At 39.9% G+C, this 27889-nt stretch overlaps 1 protein-coding gene across 21 annotated transcripts in view; it reads left to right on the forward strand.

Moving 5' to 3' along the window:
• Window positions 1-27889, forward strand: part of KCNMA1 (potassium calcium-activated channel subfamily M alpha 1) — a 731255-nt gene that overhangs the window by 85187 nt on the left and 618179 nt on the right. The window lies entirely within an intron of this gene.

A 27889-nucleotide genomic window follows, 5' to 3' on the forward strand; every position in this document is an offset into this window, starting at 1 on the left:
TTAACATTTTCCTGGTTGGATGTGCTGGTTTAACTCCTCTTTTCTACATTTTGTCTGCGATCACCAATGGGTGTGGTACCCACAGGATGGACTCCAGCTGAGGCTATTCAGTCTTCAACGTGGTAATCTTCCAATCTCCACTTCCCTCCTCCCTATGCTGCAAGACTGAGATTCGTGTACGCAGATGCGGGGAAGTACATATCCCAGGCCAGAGCTCCCTCTGATCAAAGCACTGTTCTGAGAAATTTTGGAGCAAGTGGTCGGTGATGAATATTGGAGTTTGCATTAATCCTATATTTATGGGAGATATATTTTCGGCGTCGTAGCAAAGGGATGAACATAAGGCATTACCTCACATCACCTTAAGGCCCCCCAACTTAATAATGGTCCAATGGATGATACTATCCATGCCATGTTTCATCTCTTTATAAAAGTAAAATTGCAATGGAAAACACAATGACAATATCTACCACCTGGGACTTCCAGAGGCAAAGATATCCTTTAAGTTTTGGATCTTCTAAAATTCTAAAAGACCTAGCACATCACACAACCAGCCCTTAAATGAATTTACCAAGGGGAGGTAGGTGGACTTAACCTTGATGTAATAAAAGCAGAAGTTTGGGTTTGGTCATTATTCAGTCCTGGGAGGTACCACTTGTTGTGGGTTCTGTCCATTTTGCTAAGGAGTACCTCCCTCTGCTAAGCTCTGAGCCATTTCCATGACATAGATTTAGTACTTTTCTTTTGTTATCCCTTTTATTCAATATAATTGTATATACCGTATTGTTTTGTTCCAATTTTGTATCATCTTGGTATATTTTTATAAAGACTGCCTACCTTTTCAGATTAAATATATAACATTTAATAGCTCTGTTCCTCTTGCTCTGTAAGCTGCATCCCTGAAGCCATACGCTATCTTGGAACGGGTTTCCAATCGGCCAGTATAAACGATTGATGGTGGCAGCTAGTGGTTCCTTTTTGTTAATGTGGAGTTGGCAGTGACCGTACCATGGTATATATTCCATGCATTGAAATCGGAAGTGTATATACCATACGCTTGTTGTGAGTTCCCCTATAACCGGCTTAGTAGTGGAAGCAGCCACGAGATTCGTTAGTTACTCATCAATCAATTGTGTAATTTTTCTGACAATTAGAGACAGCAGAGTTGCATTCCCCTGATGAACTGGTGACAGTAGTTGGATCTGAACTTCTCTCTCTGCTCTTATCTTTTGGCAGCGGTGTCATCCGTGACATAGGGCCACAATGACTTGCTTTCAACAGTAATAATTTAATGTAAAATTTTGAATAAAGTCTACCTGCACAAAAATTAACAAATTAGTAACTTAATCTAGTTCAATATGAAAGAAACCACTTGCCTTGGCCATTTCTCAAATGGAGAGAGAAGTTAAAGGGGTCGTACCCTTTGAAAAAAATTTGGTCCCTGCCTGCAAATTGTTCTAAAAAAGAAAAATAACTGTACTTTACTCATCACCCTAAAGTCCAGCCCTGAAACTCTGGTGCTGCTCCCAGAGTCCAGTATTGACTGTGATGCTGATGCTATGTCCACGGTGCGGCAGACAATTGGTGAGCTCAGTGGCTCAGGCCGTATAGAAGGAACGCCATGATCAGAGCCACTGAACTCACCAATTTTCTGCAACACCATCAATGGTGAGTAAAGGGAGGTGTGTTTTTTTTTTATAACAAACTGCAGCCAGGGGACTAGATTTTCTGTAAGGGGATAATCTCTTTAAAGTCAGTGAATGTAGAAGTTAGTATATGTGCACCAAGCTGAATTTTTATAGCAGGACTTACGTATTTCATTTTAAATGTTTGTGTCTTTCATTCTTAATCTATTACCTATATATGTATTCAACTTATCTAATTGGCCACAGACGAAGAACAGAATGACACCAACATTCATGAAACGTGTTATAATGTTACTTAATACTGTGTGCCTTTAATGCTTTGGAAGCATGCATTAGTATAATCTCGTTTGTTACATTTGATTGTCTATAATGTCTTGTGAGTGGGAATAAAGGGTAATTGACAAGGTATCATGGCAGAGGGGAGGGACACAGCAGCTGCTCTCGCTCATGGCAGGAAAGGCCTGAGATTGTCATACACCAGGATATGCCAGTCAGGAAGCTGAAGGGAGCGTGGCAAAAGAACTTTAACCATTGCTTCTCTGTAAGCATACTTTCAGCAGCCTCTAATGTGGGAGAAGTTTGTGTCTGTGATAAACTTAGCTAGGGGTACATTAAGGTGTTTCTCAAAATAAAGAACATGACCACTTATTAGAAAATGACATTTTGGTTGAAATACTTACGAAACAAGTTTCAGGTATCTTTGTATGGAACACTTAAAAACAAAGATTCGGGGCCAAATCAGTGTCTGAAAGTTTTTCAAGATGAGGTCAAAGCTTCAAACTCTACTTGTGAAGAATCTTAAAGCAGCATACCTTTATTTCATGAATTTTGTTCTGCGGGGCATTTTCTTTTTGTCTTTTAATGTCTTTTCATGAAAGATAGTTTCAGACTTAAATGAACCCTTTAAGTAGTTCTCCAGGATTTTTTTTATCATTCATTCTTTCACTAGTTCCTCATTTTATTTAATTCAGCTAGTATTACCTCATTTACTTATCCATTCTATTTGGAAACTTATGTTACACTTCTCTCCATGTGATCACTTGATGACCCTGTAGGAATTAAAATGGCTTTATGTTTTCTGGAGGGGGTCATCATTTCGGTCAATAGAAGTTCATGTATGGTGCAATTGAAGGAACTGTACAGAATGAGTTCTCCATGGGGGATTAAGGTAAAAAAGAAGCTCATATCCAAAATAATGATGATGACTGCACAGTGCCTGTCATATAATTCTAATATAGGATAGGACAGTTTAGCCTCCCTGACTGTATGCTTATAAACTATTAGTTTATTTAGTAGAATATACAGGAGAGTATAATCCAAGTGTCATCCCAGCACATAGAGATGCTACTGGCTATAGCAGGCCATGTGCTTCTGTACTGCTGCATCATGAGACTGATAGGACACCATACAGAAATAACATTCAGGATCAAACCTGGGAATCAAGATGGAGGCTGAAGGGATGAAAATAGGAGCACAAACTACACGGATATGAACACACTATGCATAAAAGAAGTGCATAGTGTAATTAAAGCGCACCTGTCAGCAGGATTGTGCTCAGAAAACTACATACACTGTCAGGTGGGTGACATTACACTGATTAAAATGATACCTTGATTAAATCCATCCTTTGAGATGAGAAAAGGTCCCTGAACCAAAGACTTGGGAGGATGTTTGCACTCACTAAACAGAAGTCTGTCTGGATCCCAGAAACTCACTCAGCTTTTATGCCCACACACTGATTACAAGCAAACAGGTCACAGGTGAGGATGTTACCTTTAGTAGCCATTCAAACCCATTTGTTTCAAATTCTGTGCATGTTATCAGGTCAAAATCACCAGGGTATGTGAACTTTTGATCAAGGTCATTTGGATGTTTTTGGTTGTCATTAAGATTTAAAAAGAGAAAACACAGTAGGTTAACAAGAAATGGCATCACCCAACCAATAACCATGAGTGGAGAAAAAGTTTTTTTGTTATCATTCATATTCTCTGAAACAAGGCCAAGAAACGAAAAATTCTGCCGTGTATGTAACCTTTTGAGCACAACTGTATCTCAGACAGACTCAATGAAGTTGAGATATGGTCTCTGTGTAGCATATTCTCACTTTCAAAACTATTAACTTTTAATTTTAAAACATTCTTACTTTGCAGCGTCTTTTCCACAGTTGCCTAAAACGTACATGCGATGGAAATACCCCTTTAAAGCTGCACTGTCATTATTTCAAGGAAGTTTGATACTTTTGCACCTGTGATCCTTATTAGATCTCTCATCACCTTGTTTTTTAAATTAAGGGATTGATTGTTAAATTGTGCACTTATCTGTTAAATCACAAAAAATATAGGACGTTTTTAAGTACAAGCATTAAAGAATGCCAAACAATCTGCAGTGCTGCACTGAGACCACCTATCCATCCCTATCCCCTATGGGGATTACAGTCTAAATTCTCTATCTAAAACATCAATTAATTTACAAAATAAAATAACTCATATTAGTGGTGTTTTAATGTTCCAATTATACCCCTTGGGAAGCATTACACACTCCTGTTTGCTTAGAAATCAATGAATGACAAGCTCTAGTTGCTAATGGGACAGACTAGAAAAAAAATCAATCTGTTCTGTTGCACAGGTTCATACACATGTTTAACTACAATGCATATTGTATTATGAAAAAAAAAATGACATGTACATTTTCACACGACTTAAAAGTAAATAAAGAGAACCAAATCAAACTAAATATTTGGTCATTTTTATTACAAAAAATGATCAAGTATCACATGTCTCTAGCTGACAAAAGTATGTGAACCTTTGCTTTGAGTATTTGGTTTGCCACTTTGTGCAGCAATAACTGCATCTAAACATTTTTTGTAATCGTTGATTAGTCATGTACATCGGCTTGGAGGAATTTTAGCCCATTACTCCCTACAAAACAGCTTCAACTCTGCTACGTTGGTGGGTTTTCTCCCAAGAACTGCTGTGTCAGGTCCTTCCACAACATTTAGGCTATGTGCCCACGATGCAGAAATGCTCCGGATTTTTCCTGAGCATTTCCGCTTCTCCCTGGCAGAAAAGACGTATGTGGATTGTACATGCGTTTTTCCTGTCAGGGACAAGCGTAAGTAAAGCGTTTTGATCATGCGATTTCTCGTGCGGGTTGACAAGTGCTTTCCAAGCGATTTTAGCATCACTTGGAAAGTGCTTGACAACTTGGTCACACTATATAAATCCATGCAACCGGCATGGATTTATATAGTGTGACCAAGTTAGTTAAAAAAAATAATAAAAATGGTAAAAATAAAAAACATTATACTCACCTTCCGATGGCCCCCGGTTTCCTTATCCGATGCGTCTGGCGTTCCTGGTGCCATGACAACATTTGTGACCTGTCACATGACTAAATGACATCATGGCAGGTCCTTTTAGACCATTGCAGCTGCCGGGAAGCCAGGATGCACCATACAGGGGACCGGGGGCAATCAGAAGGTGAGTATAATGTATATTTTTTATTTTAATTCTTGCGTGAAAATTTGATGTAGTTTTAGCTCAACTTCATGCAAAAATATGGAAAATCCTGAAAAGTTAAACATACTTTCAAGCACACTGTAATATAAGGGAAAATATGGTGCTTCATGAAGTATGTTTGACACTACTAGGGAGTTACTATTTATGTACTGGAAAGGAGCTGAGTCTTCTGTTTAGTGAGTGCAATAATCCTCCCAAGTCTTTGGTTCAGGGACCTTTTAGTTTTTTCACAGTTGCATTTCTACATTTTGAACCCTTTCATTATGTATAGCTGTGTTAGGCTACATTCCCACGATGAGCTTTTGGTGAGTTTTTGACACTGTAGAATTTCTGCACCACTTCTTGCACCTACCATTTAAATTAGATCACTTACGTTTTTAAAGAAATGGCAGTGTAAAAGCCAGCACCTCTGTACCTCCCCACCCGGCTGCTGAACAGTCACAAAGGATCTAAATAGACACCTAGCCCCATTTTGACCAGGTGCTTACCATAGTGACACAAGCCATCAATAGTCCATGTGCATAATAAAAAAAGTGGTAGCACTCACTGGTCTATAAAAAGACAATTCTTTATTTCATTACGTTAAAAATCATTGCGGGTCAGCGTGTGGATCACCTGTTGGACGACGGCTGTTTCGCGCTTGTTTGCGCTTCTACAGGTGTTTGTAAATGCTGTGTGCAGAATACCAAGCAGGAGGCACTGGTATAAAGGGGTCGGTCATATTACCTTGATTTTAATAAACATGTTGGGGTCATGATTTTGTGGCACTTACTAATATGTAAGTATCAGGCCGCATTCACATATCAATAGTTCACAGGCTGGCTGCAGGTGTCCCAACCTGAACTCAACAGCCTTATAGACACATATGATGCTGCCCAAACAAACAAATATACAATATAGTTCCTAACTATCAGGATGGGAGGAAGTGGGGAGCAAACCTCATTGTTGCGCATGCCGAAGGTCACTGGAGCAGAAGTCACAGTGACTCCCCGGCGCCTGCGCACTAGAGCACAGGATTAAAATAGGGCTGAGAGAGAAAAAACGCACCTTGGTGCATTGCGCATGCGCGGGATGTTCAGCCCTAGACTGCACGTCACAGGGCCCTATGACGTGCAGGGGAGGGAATATTTAAATTAAGTAGGTAGACGGGCATTTCTTCGCATCCCTTGGTCACCAAGCATAACAAAACGGATTTTAGAAAAAGATATTTCAAAGCAAGCAGACCTCTAATATGGCCCATACAGGTAGGTATAGATTTACATTTCTATCACCTGTATGCCCATATTAGAGGTCTGATATCGCCCAGGGGGTGACAGATTCCCTTTAAGTGCAGAATCAAAGTTGTTCTGTACTATTAAAAAAAACATTAAAAACGCAGCTTCTAATCTGCACCAAAATTACATCAAATAATGATAGAAAAGGCATAAAAAAACGCAGCAACAATAAAATAATGAAAGAAGATTGTTATGGCATTGTTTGGTGTGGACACCTGCAGAAAATGTGCAGATAAAAAGTAGCAGAAAAAATGCAGCATTTACGCTGTGAGTGAACACGGCCTTACAGACCAGTTTGGCAATATGGCACTTAAAAAAATATTGCTCATCTCATAAAAAAAGCAAGACCTCATATAGTGAAACTTATGTAAAATGAGAAGGTTCTGGCTGCTACAACTATGAATGAATGGAAAAAAATAAACCCATAGGTCCCAACTCTCCTGGATACAGCGAGACAGTCTCGGACGTGGGTTATGCCCTGCATTCTCGGGTGTCTGCTGAATGTCCCTCATTGCCACCGCCCCTCTGACATCTCCTCCTGCCAAGTTGGAAAGAAATGGTAAATGGGAGTGGCAAAGGGGTGTGGCCAGGGGCGTGACCAAACATTCTGTGCTGTGCATCACACATTTTATCCCTCTTTTGCTTCGATAAAAGTTGGGAGGTATGATTTTTGTGTTGTTTTTTTTTTTGCAGTGGCACTAAATATCCAATTTGAAATTGTCTGAAACACTATATATCATATATCATCATCCAAAATATCAGTGGGATTGCAGAAACCCCACTCACATGTGTATAATGAGATTTCTCTCAGATCTAGAAATCCATGTTAAATCAGGCTCATGTGCACAGTCTCAGGGGACAACAGTTCAATGTCACTGATCTATGACTTGTTTACCTGCCGATATTTTAATGGTCAAATTGAAATATGTAAGCGCCAAAGCTCCATATTTGTAATGGGCATGGCATGGGTAATCTCCACCTCTATTGCAGAGTCCGTCGCTGGATTGTTCCAGCAAAATCATCAGGACTGTTGGCTTAGCAAATGCGGTGTGATGATAGTCCACAAAGCTAGACACAAGATGAGAATTGTAAGCTGCTGGAAAGAAGGAGCCTAAATGACAGACAGCCCATGTATACTGTATGGCGCCAAACAGGTTTCCTGCTATGTAGGAAAAATTACTGCTGTCTCACTTTAGAGGGGTTGCAGATGTGTAAAATAACAAACAGGTGTTACTCACTCTCCCTGGACCCCACATTGCCTGCATCCACCTCTCCGGTCTTTGTGATCACGTCTACAGCGATTGTAACCGCTGCAGCCCATCGCTGACTTGTGCTATCTACATTGACAGATATGCTGAGGCCAGTTGTTGGCTTCAGCGTTACAAGCACTGAAGATGAGACTTCACAGTTGCAAAGACGCAGTGCTGAACCCGGAGAGGATAAGTAACAGTTCTGTTCGTTATTTTAGACCTCTGCAATCCTTATGGTATGAATAAAATAAGAAATTTTCAATGGGACAAACCCTTTAAACCTGCTTTAAAAAAACTATAAAATCATAAAATATTAATCCCTTCCCAATATATGATGTACTATTACATAATAAGGCGAGTCCCCATCTTTGATGCAAGCTCAGGAGCTGAGCCTGCATCATTCCCAGCAAATAATGGCTATGTCACACAGCCAGCATCTGCCTCAAAGGGCAAGTAATATCCAATAATTCTCTCATGCTAGAGAATCGGATGCTAAATGCAAATGACCCCCAGCTCAAACTCTGCTGCGAGTGTGAGAAGAGAATCATTTTACTGTGATCTGATTCTCTCATGCGAAAATCGGATCACAGGTGCGGAGAAGGTGGCAAACTTAATTTCTCCATCTTTTCCATTCTATGAGTCAGCGTATATCGGACTGCACTTGGATGACATCAATCTAAAAAATCTAAACATTTGAATCTTCATTCCTTTGTTTCCCTTATTAAAAATAAAGAACTAATTATGAAAAAAATGTCTGCTCTATCAAAATATAAAATTAACTAACCTGATTAGTAAACGTCGCAACAAGAAAAAAAAATAGCTTTTCGGTCTCCTCAACTCTGCAAGAAAAAATGAAAAAAAAAGAGATCAAAACTTTGCAACCACCCCAAAATGGTATCAATAAAAAGATCACTTCACCACACCAGAAACAAGCTCTCAGACAGCTCCATCAACTCGAAAACGTTCCACAACTTGGAAACTGGCAGCACAAGCAAAAATATATATATTTTACGAATTTCCAATTTTTTTTCACCTCTTAAATAAAAAAACACTATACAAGTGTGCTATCACTATATTTGTACTTACCTTGTGAATCATGATGAAAAGTCATTTTAACCAAGCAATGAACACCATACAAACAAAACCCAAAAAACAATTTCACCTCACTTTGAATTTTTCCCCATTTTCCAGTACATTGAATGGTAAAATGAATGGTATCATTCAAAGCTACAACTCATTCCAATGCAACACATCTTCATACGGCTATGAGGACAGAAAAATATAACAGTTGTGACTCTTACAAGAAGGTGAGTTAAAAATCGGAAGCGCAAAAACAGGAAATCGCCATCTGAGGATAGAGTTAAAGGAGTTCATTTTACTTAAAGCGTAACCGTCGTTTTAAATTTTATTTCATAAATCAATAGTGATCATGAAAATAAGCTTTGTAATACCGTGGTGTGAAAAAGTGTTTGCCCCCTTCCTGATTTCTTATTCTTTTGCATGTTTGTCAAACTTAGATGTTTCCGATCACAAAACAAATTTAAATATTAGACAAAAATAACACAAGCAAACACAAAATGCAGTTTTTAAATGAAGGTCTTTATTATTAATGGAAAATGAAATCCAAACCTAAAGAGTCCTGTGTGCTAAAGTGACTGCCCCCTAAGCCTAATAACTGGTTGGGCCACCCTTTGCAGCAACAGCTGCAATCAAGCGTTTTCGATAACAGACAATGAGTCTTTTACAATTCTCTGGAGGAATTTTGGCCCACTCATCTTTGCAAAATTGTTGTAATTCGACCACATTTGAGGGTTTCCGAGCATGATCTGTCTTTTTAAGGTCATGCCACATCATCTCAATCGGATTAAGGTTACGATTTTGACTATTCTACTCCAAAGTCTTAATTTTGTTTTTCCTAAGCCAATCAGAGGTAGACTTGCTGGTGTGTTTGAAATCATTGTCCTGCTGCATAACCCAAGTGCGCTTCAGCTTGAGGTCATGAACATATGGCCGGACATTCTCCTTCAGGATTTTTTGGTAGACAGCAGAATTCATGGTTCCTTATAACACAGCAAATCTTCCAGGTGCTGAAGCAGTAAAACAGCCGCAGACCATCACACTACCACAACCATATTTTACTGTTGATATTATGTTCCTTTTATGAAATGCTGTGTTACTTCTACACCAGATGTAATGGGACATACACCTTCCAAAAAGTTCAACTTTTGTCTCATCAGTTCACAGACTGTTCTCCCAAAAGTCTTGGTGACCATGAAGATATTTTCTGGCAAAACTGAGGCAAACGTTTATGTTCTTTTCGCTCAGCAGTGGTTTTCGTTTTGGAACTTTGCCATACATGCCATTTTTGCCCAGTCTCTTTCTTATGGTGGAGTCATGAATACTGACCTTAACTGAGGCAAGTGAGGCCTACAGCTCTTTGAATGTTGTTGTGGGGTCTTTTGTTACCTCTTGGATGAGTTGTTGCTGCGCTCTTGGGGTAACTTGGGTCTGCAGGGCACTCCTAGGAAATTTCTCCACTGTTCCATATTTTTGCCATTTGTGGATAATGGCTCTCACTGTGGTTCGCTGGAGTCCCAAAGCTTTAGAAATGGCTTTATAACCTTTTCCAGACTGATCAATTACTTTGTTTCTCATTTATTCCTGAATTTCTTTGGATTGCAGCATGATGTCTAGCTTTTGGGGATCTTTTGGTCTACTTCACTTTGTCAGGCAGGTCCTATGTAAGTGATTTATTGACTGAGAACAGGTGTGGCAGTAAACAGGCCTATATGTGGCATTGTAAATTGAACTCAGCTTCCCAAAGATGTGATAAAACACAATACATTTATGCTTTAAGGAAGGGGGGGAATCAATTTTTCACACAGAGCCCTGTAGGTTTGGATTTCTTTTTCCATAGATAATAAAGACCTTCATTTAAAAGCTGCATTTTGTGTTTACTTGTGTTATCTTTGTCTAATATTTAAATTTTAGAAATCAGAAATGGGGAAAACACTTTTTTCACACCACTGTATATCTTATCAGTGAAATCTGCTTCTTTCCCTGTCAAAATTGATCAGTAATTATTAAAGATAAAATTCTCAATTTACAGATTAAATCTTCAGTGAAGACAGACTTTCCCATAGATGGAAGGAGGGAGGAGCTAGAGTCAAGGCTCCTCCCTCCTCCTATCTAGGCAGAATCCCATCATTAGCACCTGCCATCTCCTATCTCGGTAATGGGAAAGTCTGTCTTCACTGAATACAGATTTTACCTCAGAATTGAGAATTTCGATAATGACTGATCAATTTTGGCAGAAAAAGAAGCAGATCTCTCTGATAAGATATATTACAAAGTTGCTTATTTTCATGCGCACTATTGGTTTATAAAATTAAAAGACGGTTACGCTTTGAGTCTGGTTAAAAGTAAAAATAAAAAATAGCCAATATTCACATGCAGCAACCAAAAACATGTTCCTTTCAGGGACATACATGGCTCCTCCAGGTCAGCGCTACCTGTTCCCATCCTCGAAACACTGGACATGGCCATAAACGTCTTCTGAGGCAATCACTGGGGTGTCACCGCTGTGGCCAGTGATTGGCTGAGCTTGCTTTTCCAGTGTCCCTCTTTAATATAATTAATCTAATAGCTCTTTATGATATGTCTAAGGTTCATGTCTAAGCTCACCTATTTGTTCAGTGTGCTGTGTGCTCATCTGATACGTCATACTGAAATTTAAGCCATTTGCAGACATCACACTGTTCTATGTGACACTCTTGGCAGAAAATGGAACAAGAACACAAACACATAATAAGTACAAGATTATGTTATTGTCTTTTTGGGTTGGTCCCTTTCTGGTTGGTAGCATATCTACCGTCTACATGGATTTAGGTGATATTTACCCATTTATCTATGTTGATTTTTAATCTGCCTACTTAGTCAGTAAATAATGTTTTGCTTGAGCTGTGTTCAGAAGACACTTATCATCTGCCTGTGGCTGTCCTTTTCATTTAAGAAAACAGTGGGCAGCCGAAGACACATGATTTTACTAAATTTGTATTTTTACAAAAATAACAAGAACAGTCCCCAATGCAAGCGTCCAAGACCAGACTTTGTAGCTGAAGCAGCGCTGTTTTTCTTAGTAGTACCTGATCTCTGCTTTGACAGTAATGCGGAGTTGGGAGATCCAACTAGGCATGCCATGATCCTACAACCTGGAAGTTCAGACCCAACCGTTGCTACAACGTCAGTTCCTTTACTCTTGAATTATTAACGGTTCTTGGAATCTTTTCTTAGATTTAGGTTGGTGTCACACGAGTGTAGATTCTCTCCTGAGAGAATCAGATTGATTGTGTAAATGCCACTCAGATAAAACTGTGATCATAGTTTGTTCTGAGTGACAGCTTAGTGTGATCCGATTGTCTCTGATAAGTAAATCGTAGCACAGGTGAGGAGAAGGTGGAGAACAGAATTTCTCCATCTTCTCCATTTTGTGGGTCTGATGATTTCCACGCACCCATAGATTGAATGGGTAGGTGCGATCCGATTTACCCTGCAAATCACAGCATGCTGCGTTTTTTTCCTTATGCTGAATGAGCATGAGAAGACAAACGCTGGTCAGCACTGTCCCATAGGATAACATAGGTCCAAGTGCTATCCGATAAAACAGATAGCACTTATCTGATTTATACGCTCGGGTGAGCGAGCCCTTAATCAAACCTTCTGTCTGCAATTGCCCATTTTTTTCCCAAATATTAAGAGCTGTCCCAGGCAGATGATACTGTACTCTTTAAAGGGAACCTGTCAGCAGGTTTTTATACCCCAAACTTAGGTCATCTATGTAAACTTGCTGTAATTTTGATTAAATCCATACCTTTTAGTTTAGAAATTCTTGCTTCTGTTTTTGAGAATTCCTTATTCATATTTTTATGCCAGTGAGCCGTGAGTGCAGCGGGGTGGGCACTGCACCTACAGCTGTCTGGTCTCTCTCCCTATTTCCCCGCCCCCTGCCCTCTGTGAGTGACAGACGGGTCATTCTCGTCTCCACTGCCCGAGATTTCGCAGAAGCTCTGTCATTCTGTAGGGCGGTACATGCACAATAAGGTCGTAATAACGTTCTGACAGCCGGACTATCGATCTGAGCATCTTGGTGCTATACACAGTTTAAATGGGGTTTCTTTAAAAATGTTGCACTGCTTAGGTTTTAAGGCTGTGCGTTTCCCTTCACATTGCTGACTGCAGAATGAGAGTTAAGAATTCATCACTGAGCTTGTTCTGATGGGAAATTTGTATTTCTTTTATCAGGCTTTTTCTGAGCTCCTATCAGCTGATTTATGTCACAGACCACATAAGGTGTGAGAGAGAGTGAACTTTAGGCCACGAGCCCCACTATCAGTATTTGGTCAGTATTCGGTCAGTAATTGTTCTCAGGAGTGGGAGCCAAAATCAGGTGAGGAACAATCAGAGAGAAGGTATAATAGAAACAAGTCACCAATTCTGCATTTACCACCCACTCCTGAGAAAAAATACTGACCAAATACTGATAATGGGGCCGTGGCCTTAAAGGGAATCTGTCAGCTGGTTTTTCCTATTTAATCTGAAAAACAGCATGATGTAAGGACAGAAAGCCTGATTCCATGGATGTGTTGCTTATTGGGCTGAGTGCTTTAGTTTCTATACAATCAGTGTTTAATCAGCAGGAGATTATCACAAGAGGACTATGTCACATGTGCTGGCAGTCAGGCTAATCTGTGTTACCACATCCCCACCACTGATTGGCTGCTTGCTGACAATGCACAGTGTACACAGGAAGCTGCCAATCAGCGGTGTGGGTGGGGTTCTATATAGTCCAGAAGTCTTAGCCCTGCTACATCTACATCAGACAAAGCAGGGAGGCTATCAGAATTCCATAGAAAAAACCTGCTGACAGATTTCCTTTTATTTGGTCAGAAATCTGCAAAAAGAATGGCAGTAAAAAAAACATATAAAATATTTCCACATGCCCTGTCTTAGTTAATACGTTCTGCAGCTAGCAATTTGCAGGAAACAAACATCCGATAACCACACAATGCAACATTTTTAATAAAACCCAATTGAAAAATGATTTTAGCCCAAAATACATGCATTTCGGAAAAAAAAAGTTTGTCCATGTCTAGAGCTATTTTCTGTTGCCAGAGACCAATGAAGCCCACTGCGCTCTGTACAGGTGTCTACAAGCAGCTTGATGAACGCTTGACGGCTTTTCTATCCGGTCAATGTGCGGCCATTTTTCCTGTGAGCAGTCTGCAACCTCTGACTGCTGTGAGCTAGTGATGCGGAAATGTAGTCTGAACATCTTAGTGGATCCGTGAGGTCCCTCAGCTCAGTCTGTGTCTGTTGACCAGCATCAATGGAGTTTTCCATGTTTCTTGTGGTGATTACAGGTATTATTTTTAGTCATGACACTATTGCGTAGGATTAGTGTGTAAACCTGGGGACTGGACTTCTGTTTCCCCCCTTAACAACAATAATTAGATCTTTTCCGCCTATAAAAGTACAATGCAATGAAGTACATTTCCGGCCTGCTACAACAACCCATGTGAAATACATTATTCTGAATCAGCCATATTGGAATATAGGTTCATAAACTTTAACTTCACGAAATGAGAATTAGGCATCAGGAGTTTGTACATTTTTTCCGATATTAGGAGATCATTTTTTTTAGTAATATATGCCTTTATAGGGCCATCACGGGATTTAATAAAACATGGCTGCCACAGGTTGTGTGATATCGCCAATCTGCCCCATTCATGTCAGCACAGCACATGTGCGAAACTCTGACCAGCGTGCCACTGTTTTTGGTGGAATCAGCCATTTTTTTCTAACCCCATACAACATCTTTAAATATAGCTGAAAAGTAAAATGCATATCCAGGGCCTGATTTATCCAATGTTCTTCTAATTACTTATTTCAAAAATGTTCTTTCTTATTAAGCAGTTGCTGTCGTAAAACGGAAGTTATATGAGGTTAATCGCAGTTGGAACATGGCCACCTTTATAACTTAATGGTCAATACCAGAAAAGGTAGATGTCCCCTAAAATAAGCTGGCACTACATATGGTCAGTGCTGCAAAAGTGTACATTAATTCTCGAATTAGTATAAGAGAAATCTAATGTATGGTTTGGAAGGTGTCTCTTACCTTTAAAATCTATATTGGAACCATTTAAGGAAATTGCATTATTAACTAACAGCATACATTATTGCCATCTAGTCTATACATTCCCAGCTATTCGCAAACTTTTAATAAAATGGTAGGCAAAATCAAAATATTTGTCCAAAAGGTATCTGTATTGATTGACATTTACCGTGTATTTACAGACTATGCCATAAATCCTTGACATTATTAGGTGAACGGAGGTCCCAAAAGAAGTGTTCTCCCGAGAGATGGAAAAGCTCAGAGGTGGAACCCAGGATATCGGATATTTAAGAAATATCTACAGATGTGCATTACATTTTAATGATCAGAATACCCTTTTAAACAAAAAGTAACTGTCCGTGCATTAGTAAATTAGAAGATAGCAGACAACATTTGAGAATTGTATTACTTATAGGTACAAAGATATCATTTTTCCAATCAGATGGGCAGACATTTTGCAAAAATGGTGAAAGCAAGTAATTGTGTACCTTTCTTTTTTACAATGATAGCTTCTTAGAAAGTGACAGCCAATTGTCCCCAGTTCAGTCCATAACAGACAACCAGTATAGCTGCACTTGCCATCATCCTATAAACTAAGCTGTACTATTATTCAAATTATTAGTTAAAGGTAACTTGACATGGGTTCCTACTGTCCGAATCACAGGCAGCATGAATCAGACACTGACTGCCTCATTGCAGCTGGGTATGGTTTACTGTGAAACACTGCGGCATTTCAGAGAAAACATAATAAAAAGCCGGCTGAGGAGTGAGTCTTGGCTCGTGGCTTCTTCCAGCCCAAATCACTTTGACTATTTTCTTCTTATACACACTAATAAGGAGAGACATGTCAGCCCAAGGCAGCGGAGCAGGAGGAAGCTGCTGGGCATTGGCCCAAGACTGGCCATCATCAGAGACCTGGCCGATTTTTTAAAATATGTTTTCTCTGATACGTTGCAACTTTTCAGAGTAAGACATGGTCCGCTGTAATAACGCACCCAGTGTTTGTATCATGCTGCCCATGGTTTGGGCAGTATGAATCTTATGGCAAGTTCCCTTTCAGAAACTTTCATGCAAGTAAAATCGAAATTTGGAAGATAATTAAATCAGTGCATGTCAAATAAATGCAGTCTGAAAATACCTAAGTGATTAGGCAGGTTATACTTTAACTTTAGCTAATCAATATATCCATTGTCATATGTAAACATTGTAACATATTCATCAACCAGCAAATCAGTGATCCATTGGCAAAAGATAGAGACTATTGGGTATATTTATCAAAACTGTCTAATTCCTAGGGCAAATGTAGACTAAACAGTCTTAAAGGGAATCTGTCATGTTAAATAATGCTAATAACTTGCAGATATAAGGTTAATCTGTAGGTTAACAGCGTTATGAAAGTGCCCAGACACTGTACTGAAAGTCCAGAATCCGGGAGAAAATAAACCTTTATTTTCCCCGTAAACTGCCAGCTTTCAGTCATACAGGTGCACTGCAAAGCTGACTGTCAGTGAAAGTGCCTGGGCGTGGTTACAGCAACCACTCTCAGTGCTGTGAGTCACTGGTGGACATTGACAGAACAGGGTCTTTATGCAATACTAATACCTGGGTCCTTTACAATCCAATAGCTCATCATAATGCTCTATGCCACCTGCTTTGGAGGTGTTAGTGGCCCCCTTACCTCTTGGGCTCCAGTGCAGCCGCACTGCTGTACCAATGGTATGTCCACCGCTGCTGTGAGCGGTGACCACACCTCTCCAGCACGCCTGTATGACTGATAAACTTGTCTAATTTTAAGACTGCCTTGTCTAAGTTTATACCACCTATTATTTGGCTTCCTTTATGTAAGTGGTGTCTCACATCAGACTTACTCCGATTTTTCCATTTAATTCCACCCTTTTCAGCAAGGTCTGGCCCTCTTGTTGGACAGGTTGTAAAAAGTGTCTAACACATGTAATAAATATGGAGCAAGTCAAGAAAAACAGTTTTTTTTCATTGATAAACATGCCCCTTTACTGTATGATTAGAAACATTCTGACATATTTATAAAGCTGTATGTGCCAGAACTGGGACATAATTTGCAAAAAAAAACGTGTTTCATGACCTACACCATGTTTATGATGTTGTTTTGGACAGTTTTTGCGCCCTGTATGTAGAAAGCCTGGTTTCTGTAAAATTGACAGTGCGGTACCAGCTAAGGGGCATGGCCAAAGAACAACAGTGTGTGGCAAAAATGTATCAAAATTTTGGTGCAAATTTCTGGCACAAAGTAAGCCAGAGTGCTATATCAGTATATATAAGTGCTATAACCTTATCTAGATCGTCTTATAATTAGACAGATTTATCAAACCGCAAATAAATGTAGCTCATTTTAAGACTCTCTACTATAAGTTTACACTGTCTTAGAATTACACAGTATTGAGAAATGTGCTTCATTATTTATTTTCCTCACTTATATAACACCATTAATTCCACAGCGCTTTACAGACACCATCATCACTGTCCCAATTGGGGCTCACAATCTAAATTCCTTATTAGTATGTCTTTGGAGTGTGGAAGGAAACTGGAGAACTGAGAGGAAACCAACACAGGGAGAACATACAACCTCCTTGCAGATCTTGTCCTTGGTGGGATTAGAACCCAGAGCCCCAGCGCTGCAATGCTAACCACTGAGCCACCATGCCACCCTTTATATAAGACAGTGCCAACCAATGGCAGTTATTCTCAAATATACATTGAAAATTCAGAATTACCTGATGATCTCAGAATTGAATCTGTTGAATACCAGTACAATGGGCACAATGGTAAACTGTTGAAAGAAAATCATTTTCTTTTTTTCTACAGTTCTGGAAAAATTTGTGGTTTTAGTGATAAGGGACCCTGAAACCCATCTAGAGCTACTCAGCTATGAAAAAGTGGAGATTATACCGAATAACTTTGCTGGTTAAGGGTGCTTTCACATTGCAGTCAGGCACCCATTTGGTGGCTCCATCGGGGTTTATGTCCGAACCCCCCACAAAACAGGATTCGGGACCATAGACTATAATAGTGCCGGCAGAGTGAACGTGCGCTCTGCCATGCATCATTTTCGGGCATGTATGCCTACTGGATTAAGACACTCAGACATAGTAAACTGCATCCGAGTGTCCGCCTCCAGTAGGCGTATATTCGCCGGAAATGAGGCACGGCAGAGCGCACATTCACTCGGCTGACACTATTATAGTCTATGGCCCTGTCATTTTTCTTGCTGGAATTTTTTTATTCCGATCTACAAATAAACAACAAACGGTAAGCATATAGACCCCATATAAGTATATGGAACCCCCCCTGCTTTTTTTTTACACCGGTATGCACAGGATGCTATTTGTGTTTATATGTTCCGTTCGTCTGCTGTATAAAAGAACGGACATGTGAATAGACTGTAAGCTTGCGAGCAGTGCCCTCACTCCGTTCGATATGAGATATGCTTATTCTGTATTGTCTGTATAAGTCCCCCCTAAAATTTGTAAAGTGCTGCGGAATATGTTGGCGCTATAAAAATAAACATTATTATTATTATTATGTGAACAGAGCCTAGGTTGATCTATACCATCATTTTTATATTTTTTCTTACTTATTTTTCTTTGACCAATGGACTCTCCAGTATTTTTATTTGGTTAATGAGTTACTTCAGGCTTTTCGCAAGTGGAACAGGCTATATACAATCTACTTGGATATCAATTACAGAGCTGCACCTCTATGGCTCCAATGTTCCCATATGCCTGATGGCCTTCGTAGCCAGATGACATTCTACTGGCATTTCTGGCTCGTATCACTGAGAATTGATGCCAGTAGCATGGCAAGTGACTACTCATTGAATGATTGCAACAGTCACGTGTCAGACCCTGGTAACCAAACAGCAGTATCACTGCTCTGCTGGATCGCCAGGGGTAAAGAAAGGTGAGAAGAATTTATCATGATGACTCAGTGGTTATCTCTGTTACTTTTCAGTGCAGGGATCATGGGTTCCTATCCTACCAAGGACTTATCTTTTCCTTTTTTTTACTTTTTCTAGAGGTTGGATAACCCTTCTAAGCTAGACCACAAAACTACACATGAAAAATATGGGTATTTTATATATAATAAACCTTTTTTTAATATTTCCAGAATACTTGTCATTCGGGTGCCAGTATATACAGACAGTTATGTCTTCAGTTTATAAAGACTTTTCTTTGTGATAGATTTTATAGCTTTAAATTATGTGTCTACATTCACTTCAAAGGAATTAATGTTTTCCTTCTATCACAGTTTTTATTGCAGCTATAGCATAAGTATATTTTTAGCTTAAGGCGTCTCTGGGAAAGGCTTTTTTCAAAACAGCTTTTAGCAAACTGCCGTACTATGTGAATGTCATTATGGTTCCTACATTAACCAATTGCATTGAGTAATTTAATGAGTCTTTCTATCTGAACTAAGAGGTACATTGTCTAATAGGATTTCCTTCTGCCAAATCCCTGATTACTGTCAGACCTTGTCTGCATGTCCTGTTATAAGACTGCTGATGTTCATCAGGTTTACAGAGCAGATCCTACCTTGCCTGTGCTCATGTCTCCTGCCCAGTCATCGAGTCGATAAGGAACAGACTTTGCATACAATAATCTTTTTTTTTTCTACAAAGAACGTAAAATTCGGTAGTATAGTAGAAGTAATGAGCTGCATGTACAGCAATCCTCCAATATAGTAATTATACTATTACTTAGGTTATAGGTAAGAGTAAATGCAGGGAAAGGTTCAGATTGTTTTGATCAACAATGTTTGCTAAGTTAGCCACGAGACCTTATTCTCCGAATTTACAAATTATTGTTGATTTAACTATAAAAATAATGATTTCTCGTGGGATATAAAGGTTGTCTTAAATGGGCAGTTTTACCCTTTGCAATGAAGCCAGTCCGGCTAACATTTGATCCCTTCTGGTCTGTCTTTATACAGTTTTACACAGTAGACAATCAAATGTACAGCTGTCTATGCAAGGCAGTGTTCCCTAACTCCAGTCCTCGAGGCCCAGCAATAGGCCATGTTTTCAGGATTTCCTTAGTATTTCACAGGTGATAATTCTATCACTTACACGGATAATTATTCCATCTCCTGTTCAATACTAAGGAAATCCTGAAAACATGACCTGTTGTCAGGGTTGCCAACTTGACTTTTTATTTTTTCTGGACAGCTTAGAAAAAAATCACGGCTAGACAATATTTTTACAGACACATTATAAAACCATAACAAATCATTATGATTATAAGTGCTACATGTCTACAGCCCATAATTCCGATATGAAGATATCAGCTGCATTCCCTGTAAACTGTAAAATAATGATAATTACAGTCAAAATAAAGTGTAGAAGTTTGTTCAGCTTCAAAAAAAAAATCACGGACGCCTTCAATTTTTTTTTACAGACGGGGCAAAAAATGTCCTTATTTTTACGGACTGTCCTGGAATTTCTGGACGTTGCCAAGCCTGCCTGTTGCTAGACCTCGAGGACTGGAGTCGGGGAACACTGATGTAAAGAATGGATGACCAAAGTTTGGGATAATCTCCTACATGGAAGATCCTTCGTCTGGCCCAAATAATGCTTCATATTTATGATGTCCGTATGATCAAATTGGACATCCGAAAAGGGATCGTTTTACCGAGAAAACCCCTTTAAACAATGTCCACAAATTAGACAATAATATCAGTAGACACTTGCAGTATGTGTGTTTGCTCATAGACTTTTCTTTTGACTCCATCTATTCATGTGGAATAATTGCAATGTACATTAGAGGTAGTGGGTCAAGCTTATATTCTACTAGGCCCCATTCACATGCCCAAGTTTCACATAAGTGTCCTATCAATCTGTCCACATCAGTCTGGAAATAACCCGAGACACTTACAGACAAATTTTAAAAGAATAGACATCTACGTGCTGTCTGTTTTTTTTTCAGTGATGAATGCAAAGATAAGTTTGGGGAACCTCCAGTAGTTTTTTTTTCAGAAAAACATATGACACATGGTTGGTGAAAATGACCACATGGACTGAAATTAGTTGAAAATTGGATCTAGCACATAGATGAAAATCTAGAAAATGTGAATTCAGCCTTAGGCCTCATTCAAACGTCCTTTTTCTTGTACTTGTTCCATCCGTGATTTTCATACAAGTGAATGGGTCTATGAGAATCACTCATGCTGTAGAGGTCAGTTGCATAACGTAGGTGATTGCAAAAAGCCCTAGGCCTATAGTAGATACTCAAAGGTATGCATAGTATATTGCACATATCCTATATGATATTGCACAGCCCATCACCAATCCTAGTATATAATGCATAGAGTTGCAGGATAAGGACACGACCCCACTATCAGTATTTGGTCAGCATTTTTTCTCAGGAGTGGGAGCCAAAACCAAGTGAGGAACAATCAAAGAAAAGGTATAATAGAAACAAGTCACCAATTCTGCATTTATCACCCACTCCTGGTTTTGTCTCCCACTCCTGAGAAAAAATACTGACCGAATACTGACCAAATACTGATAGTGGGGCCGTGGCCTAAGGGACATTATTCATACCTGGGTCAAACAGAGTCCTACAGAGAGTTATGGCTATTGGCCTGTTCCCACCCCAATGCCCAAGACACCTACACAGGGGTGCGGGAGCGCCATCAGAGACTGTGGAATACAGGTATTTGACTGCTCTGGACACTTGTCTTCCTCAGAGTACTACTACCTTTTATCTGCTCAAGCTCTCTGTATCACCTCTCTCCTTTACAGCATCTTACGTAAAGATACCCCACCACAGCGACAAGACCAAGTATTCTGTGCATTGAAAGCGGTTCCCTAACTCTTCATCCTTACTTGAACATCTACCTAACTATGTACCTTTGCATTTTCAGCTGCTCAGATACTTTATACTCTGGACCTTGCTCCATAGATCCTTATTAGAGATGGGCGAACCTCCCAAGGTTCGATTCGTTTCAGATCAGTGAACTTGCCGATGCTCTCAGAACAATTCGTCAAACAGTTCGACGAACATATCCAAATTCCATTGCATTGAATGGGAGGCAAAACCAAACGCATACACAAAACCTTCGAAGGCGCCCAAAAGATGCCAAAACAGCTCAAATTGAGGGCAGACACCAGGAAAAGTGGCATCAATTGACCCACAGTACAAGTAGTATAATTCTTATTATTATTATTTATTATTATAGTGCCATTTATTCCATGGCCGTTTGCATGGATTTATATAGTGTGACCACGTTGACAAGCACTTTCCAAGTGATGCTAAAATCGCTTGGAAAGCGCTTGTCAACCCGCATGCGGAAATGCAAGTGAAGAACGCTTCACATCCGCATGTTCCTGGCAGGAAAACGCATGTACAATCCGCATGTACAATCCGCATGTACAATCCGCATGTACAATCCGCATGTACAATCTGCATGTACAATCCGCATGTACAATCCACATGTACTATCCGCATGCGTTTTTTCTGCCAGGGAAATGCAGAAACACTCAGGAAAAATCCGGAGCATTTCTGCATTGTGGGCACATAGCCTTAGACGGAGTACCTCAAACAAATTTCTTATATTGCAACTTGTGACACATAAGCCGATCTTGGAAAACTGGTTGAGAACATGTCGGTGTTGATTTACATTAGTGCATCGATATTGCAGTTTTGAGGAATGGCTTCGTACATTGGTCTGACTATGAAGAGCACTATATTCATAAATGCTGCTATGTAAGAAGGATCAACATGTCTTTAGCAGTTTTACCCAGGATCTGCTCAAGTGTTCTACAGGTAAACTTTATGTATGGTGTATAGAATTTTTACTGAGCGATATTTTATGGACTGTAAGCAATGTAATATAACTTACTTTTTTATAACATTGTACTTTTTATTGGAACATACATTTTCCCCGAGTGTTGGCACAACTGTGGTAAGGTGATCTAGCACAGCATGGACAAATAAGATGCTATAATGAGTAAATAATTTAGTACGGTTTCCAAGTCCTTTCTATAGCAAGAGCTTCTGTTACTGGTATCGACTTCTGTTATACACTGGTGTTTTGCCTCATGCAATTTTGTACGTGTTATTTGTTAGATACCTATCTGTTGCCAAGATTGATCAGGAACAATAACAGCTCTGGGTGTTAAGCTTTTTTTTACTTACAAATGTAGCTTCATTAGTATCTAGTAACCTCGATCTAGTAAACGTGTGACATTCAGAGCAAGTCAGCTCAAGAGGAAAGGATTGGAGTTCACTGTCTCCATCAACATATACTGTACTGTAGTTTATTCCATAAAATAACAGCTAATGGTCCCAAAAGCTAAAAGGTCGCTGCCATAGTATTATTATTATTTTCTTAGATGTAGGTAAATAGTGTAAAACATGTATTTTGTGCATTTTTTATAATGGTGGTATTAAGAGGGTGCCATCAATATTGTTGTACACAGACTTGTATATTCCAGAAGACAATTATTCCTCAATGTACTACAAGTTGTAACTTTTGTGCTGGAGAGTTACTGTAGGTATAAGGAATCAAATCCCATGTGTGTAACACTAAGGCTATGTGCCCACGATGCAGAAATGCTGCATATTTTTTACGCTTCTCCCTGGCAGGAAAAACGCAAGCTGATTTTACATGCGTTTTTCCCGCCAGGTAGAAGCGTTTGTCAAGCTTTTTTGCATGCATTTCTGCATGCGAGTTATCAAGCGCTTTCCAAGTGATTTTAGCATCACTTGGACAATTGCTTGACAACTTGTTCAACACTATATAAATCCATGCAACCGGCATGGATTTATAGTAGTGTGACCAAGTTAGTTAAAAAAAAAGAATAAGAATGGTAAAAAATAAAAAAAAAAGATTATACTCACCTTCCGAGGTCCTCCTGATGTTTTCTCCGCTGCGTCCGGTGCCTTGGGCGGCTCGCGGTGGTGTGAAGGACCTGTGGCGACGTCATTGAGTCATGTGACAGGTCACATGACTCAATTATTTCTTGACAGGTCCTTCACAACACCGTGACCCATACAGCAGACCAGACGGAGGGGAGAAAACACCGGGAGGACATCAGAAGGTAAGTATAATCTTTTATGTTAAATTCTTTTTTTAACAGGTTCTATGGTACCCAGGTCTGGATGAGAGTCTCCTCTCCTCCAGACCTGGGTACCATCCGCACATTGAACCGTGTGATATCCGCATGTACAGATGTAGTCATGCGGATGTCACGCGGTCCAATGCAAGTCAATGGCGGCGATTACGCTGCGTGTCCGCAAAATTAATGGACATGCTGCTTTTTTTTCCGCAATTATATTCCGCAGCGGAAATTTCCGCAGCATGTGCACAGCACATGCGGATTATCATTGGGGACCATGGGGCACGTATTACCAAGCGTTTTTTAAGCATTTTCACTGTGGAAATTCCGCTGCAAAAACGCTTGAAATGCGCATAGTGGGCACTCAGCATGTGTTTGTGTTCAAGGAAGCAGTCAAGGGAGCCCTAAATCTATACTTCCATGTTTAATTTAAAGATGATAAATAGATATCCTCAAAGATGCTCAGCCAAAGACAGGACAGTGAGGAGCAGGGGGGATCATGGTTGTGCTCTTAAAACTCGTACAGATGATTTGTTTATCATTCAGTTGTACCTATAATATAAAACGAAGAAAGAAAAGAAGATTAAATAAGTACTTGCTGGAATTTTTCAGTTTCAGTTCTTCTGTGTTTAGTGTTTTAGTGTTCCTTTTTATTCTTTGTTTATCTAGAGCGAGTGAGACTATGGCATGGACAGAAACTGGTCCGCCTCCCTGATGTCACAAGCACAAGTATTGATTGTAGGGGGGTAATGTACTCAATAGTCAAGACAGAGGTTAAGTAATTTGGAGTACTTTAGAACAACATTTCCTATTCATTTTATTGTATATGTATATATATATATATATATATATATATACCGTATATATATATATATATATATATATATATATATATATATATATGCAGTCGTGCTCAAAAGTTTACATACCCTGGCAGAATTTTTGCTTTCTTGGCCTTTTTTCAGAGAATATGATTGATAAAAAAACTTTTTCTCCACTCATGGTTATTGGTTGGGTGAAGCCATTTATTGTCAAACTTCTGTGTTTTCACTTTTTAAATCTTAATGACAACCAAAAACATCCAAATGACCCTGATCAAAAGTTCACATACCCTGGTGATTTTGGCCTGATAACATGCACAGAATTTGACACAAATGGGTTTGAATGGCTACTAAAGGTAACATCCTCACCTGTGACCTGTTTGCTTGTAAAAGTGTGTGTGCATAAAAGCTGAGTGAGTTTCTGGGATCCAGACAGAATCTTGCTTCTTTCATCCAGCCACTGACGTTTCTGGATTGTGAGTCATGGGGAAAGCAAAAGAATTGTCATCGGATCTACGGGAAAAGGTAGTTGAACTGTATAACACAGGAAAGGGATACAAAAAGATATCCAAGGAATTGATAATGCCAGTCAGCAGCATTCAAACTGTGATTAACAAATGGAAAATCAGGGGCTCTGTGAAAACTAAACCACAGTCAGGTAGATCAACAAAAATTTTGGCCAAAACTGCCAGGAAAATTGTTTGGGATGCAAATAAAAACCCACAAATAACATCAGATATATAATATATATATCTTACTGATTGTGATTAGGGTCCAGGGGAAGTTAATGCTCATTAGATATGTGACATTTTCGCTACACATCATATCACTTCTAATATTCCACTTCTGAGAAAAACTGCCAGTGAAGATCACTATTAAGTGAAGCTTAAAGGGGTTTTCCCACAAATGAAAGTTGGCTTTAATCAATAGGTCTTGGAATAATAATAAGTTCCACAGTTGGATGTGTTTAATTAAAATGTTCCTGTGCTGAGATAATCTTATAAATGTGCCCCTGCTGTGTACTGTGTAATGGCTGTGTCTGACCGTGGAGGAACATGGTCTGATCATACCACATCTCCTGGGCAGGGAGGGGAGCAAAAGAGTATACAGACATTACAGCATGGGATCACAGAGGATTCTTTTTGTGAGGTAAAACATTTCACTGCCTGTTTTTAAACAATGTTTTACTTCAAAGAAAGAATCCTCTGTGATCCCATGTTGTAATAGCTGTATATTCTCTTTTGCTTCCTCCCCTGCCCAGGAGATGTGGTATGATAAGACCATGTTCCGTACACGGTCAGACACAGCCATTGATTAAAATGAACTTTTGTTTGTTGGAAAACCCCTTTAAGTCACTCTGCAGTGGATTGAGCGTAGCAGCAATGGATTGTTTCTGATACAAGGTCAGGGATGAGGACTGGGTATGAAGTACACATGGCATTGCACAACTGCACTATGCATTCTCTTGGCATTTAGTTTCATTGACTATCTTATGGCATGACTTGTATCTTCCCTCCGTCATACTAGAAATATCTGCACTATAAAAGGTCTACATCAAGACTAATTGTGTTCCTAGACAGACTTTCAAGTTTTAGGGCTCCTTAGGCTGTTGTTGGATGTAATTTTTTTATGTTATGAAATGTGTGATCTTCTAGCAACATTGCATAAATGTTATATATTTTTTAAAACATTCTATTTAATATAATGTAATTGTTAGGCGTCGGGCATTTGCTGGATCCAAAAGGGGTTCAGAACCATAGGTAGATTCTGTGGTCTCCCATTCCAGTCCAGTCAGGGATCATGCTGCTCAGCATTGTCATCAGTCCCAACGCCTAGCTGGTGCATGAGATGTACAAGTTGTCTCTTGGGTCTTTGTTCCTAGCAACATGAAGCGTAGCTTGCGGAGGGAAACAGGACTGCTACAGCCTAAGTCCAGGATTCACTGCACTGAGCATGCCCGTGACATGGCAGACCGTGATTGGTGGTTTGGGAGTCAGCTGATCCGGTGACCTGGCACCGCCTGATTGGTCGTGGGTGACGTCACCAATAATGCGACGGTGGGCAGGGCTTAATCTTTAAATAGCCCGCCCACAAACACGGCGGCGCTCTCTGATCATTGAGCTATGATGGTGTTATTGTGTGGACGCTTGGTCGTTTGTGCCCCACGTGTGCTTTAGCTTCTGTCAGGCAGGTTTAGCGGGGGATAGGCAGCCTTAGATGGAGGGAGGCAGGTAGCTTCGTCTAACAGTCTGGCTCCGACAAAGGGGTCGCCATACACCCCGAGCAGTCTGCAGACGCCGTATTCCCGGCACCGCCTGTAAGCCACGTGGAGAGATACTCTGCAGTCCGGTAGCACGCCGGCTGGGAGCACGTATACACCGGCGTGAATCACACACGCATCCTGGCGCCTGCTGTGTAGTCCCTGTGCTGTAAACAGGGCTACGGATACATTATTTCTCACACATCTCTCGTGCAGTTAACGGAGATAGAGCGAATCCCTATTCCCGTTCCGGTGTGCAGTAACACGGAGGGGATTGTTATTTAAGTTGGTTGTTTTACCTTCTTACCCGGAAGGTGTTCGGCCGCAGTCCTCCAGGCTGTATCGCGGACCCCAGGTTCGGTTGCTTTCCATTATTTAATACAGTTGTTTGCAACCGTCCCCTTAACAGTAATATTACAGTAGGTCGCGATGTCCACACATGGAAGGTATTTTCTTTTTTCAAACACCAATGTAATAAGTTATCAAGAAAACAGTTGGAGTTTTATGTAAAGTATCTGACTTTTCAGTGGGCATTGATCCTTCTTATATTTCTCCTTCATCATTTGTATTATCATGCTCACACTTGACATCATGTCCTCTTCCTCCTTGCGAGCTGCCTTCTCCTTATACGCGCCACAACACTCTCCTGTCTTTCTCCGCTTGGCTGGAGGTTTTGCCTTTGTCCCTCACACACTGAACAAACAAGGATTTTCCCTCAGCTGTTACATTGTCTTCCCAAACATCTCTGGATTGAAGCCAAGGGCAGCTCCAGGAAAGGTCAGGTACTGTAACCATATCGCTGCCAGTGTGTATAAAGCAATAAAGCATTATTTTATTTCTATTATGCGGTGAAAG

The sequence above is a fragment of the Phyllobates terribilis genome, unplaced genomic scaffold (genome assembly GCF_046119375.1).
Source record: "Phyllobates terribilis strain yellow unplaced genomic scaffold, ASM4611937v1 Scaffold_5__5_contigs__length_657084704, whole genome shotgun sequence".
Lineage (NCBI taxonomy): Eukaryota > Metazoa > Chordata > Amphibia > Anura > Dendrobatidae > Phyllobates > Phyllobates terribilis.